General features: G+C 40.3%; 1 protein-coding gene across 1 annotated transcript in view; it reads left to right on the plus strand.

Annotated features, from left to right (window-relative positions):
• The first annotated feature begins 530 nt into the window (after nucleotides 1-530).
• Nucleotides 531-1,822, plus strand: part of LOC106874086 (evolutionarily conserved signaling intermediate in Toll pathway, mitochondrial) — a 51,866-nt gene continuing 50,574 nt past the window's right edge. The window contains exon 1 of the mRNA XM_014921686.2: nucleotides 531-637. The gene's annotated coding sequence lies outside the window, so the exon portion shown is untranslated. The remainder of the gene's footprint in view (nucleotides 638-1,822) is intronic.

Here is a 1,822-nt window from a genome sequence, read left to right on the forward strand (position 1 = left end):
CGCACACACACACACGCACACACACACGCACACACACACGCACACACACACGCACACACACACTCACTATGATACAAGTAAAGTTATATATTTCGTCATTTTAACCTTTTGTCTGTTACTTAGCCCCAGGTCAGAGTTGATCAAACAGGACTATAAGCAGACATTCCACTTGTGAGCATCCCAGCTTTTTTCACATGACGTATCTGGGTCTAATTACCCAATGTGTTCGTCTGAGACGGTAAATGTGGTGTGTGGAGAATTTAGCTGTTATTTCTAGAAGGCTGAGCATCCACGTAGAGTTACTGATGACATCCTGATGAAGTCTATATCATCAGAGAGGGGAGGAGAGAGAAAGAGAGAAAGAGAAAGTGAGAGATGAAAGATACTGAAATGAGAGAAGACGATAACTGTAGTCTTCTACATCAGCAATTACATACGCACGCATACACAAACACCACACACACACATCTACTACTACTACTACTACTATTACTACTACTACTACTACTAGCATCAACTGTAGTCGAAATATGAAGAAACCTCATTGACGATGTTTTGCACTAGGATTATAGATTAAAGGTGCTAGCACAATGATGACAACGGGTATTGCAGAAAATTTGTTAGCAGTCCTGATGTAGTGAGTCTTGCTCTAGCTTTTTCTTACATTTTCTTCTTTCATCCAATTCGAGGCTGAAAAATTTACTCCTTTCTTTATAAACCTTCCTTCGCTGTCTTGTCCCATGCAATTGCAATCAGTCCACTTGCTTCTATAAAATATTATAGATTACATCCTTGTAACGTGTACCTTCGGCTTTAGTATTTCAGCTCACTGTAGAGTACAGCCTTTCAGGATTCGAATATTCTCCTTAAAATTTACGTGCCCCACCCAGTGCAACTGCGATTCCAGCCGGATACACTCAGTGCTAGGCATATTTGCGCACTGCATGATTTCCTGGCTGGAGATGTAGTCTTGCCAAGAAATGCTCTTTGCCTTTTGATGACAGTTTTATGTCTCGTCGTTCGCAAGTCATTCATCAAACTTCCCGAAAGCAACAGCAGATTACTAATGAGGTTATTCATCTCTCCAGGCTGTTTGCACCAGAATTCGCTCTACTCAGATATGTGAATTTCAATGCACCCAGAGGTAGATTTATGGTCATAGTGGTTAGAGGATAATGTCCCAGTACTCCAAGTTTAGGTTGAAATTTCGGTCTCTTTTGCGTTCATTGACAAGACGGAAGCTGTCACTGTACATTCAAATAATGTGTAATTTTCTGAATATATTCCAAAGAATGAGCCACAAGAACTGATACATCATCGAAAAGAAGTTCACAAATGCACATATCATGACACTCGCAAATGGATCTTACACTAGTTAGATTTAACAAACCACCATCCACTCTCGTACGGATGTACACTCCACCTGTGAGGTGACTTGCAATCCCTTGGTGCGCAACAGCCAGAAATAATGCAAATAGTTTTGGAACGAGTACACAGCTCTGCTTTACTCCATAAGCAACTAAAAAGGAGGCCATGAAGTGTAAAAAAATCGTGGCAGACATACCATCATGGAACTTGGCTATTTCCGCAAATTTGTCGAACGTATCTTTTGAGCAGAGCCCATAAGTCCTCTGCTTCCATACCAAAGTCGGAAGCTTTCCTAGAGTAAATGAATACGATGATAAAAAGTTGGGATCTATTTTAAAACGGGGGCGCCAGTATTTTCTTAACGAAACACTAACGAAACACTTTGAAACTTGGGACACTGGTAGAATGTGTCATATAAAACATCTTTTACTCTTAGTCTTCTTAACAAAAAAAA

The sequence above is a fragment of the Octopus bimaculoides genome, chromosome 2 (assembly GCF_001194135.2).
Source record: "Octopus bimaculoides isolate UCB-OBI-ISO-001 chromosome 2, ASM119413v2, whole genome shotgun sequence".
Classification (NCBI taxonomy): domain Eukaryota; kingdom Metazoa; phylum Mollusca; class Cephalopoda; order Octopoda; family Octopodidae; genus Octopus; species Octopus bimaculoides.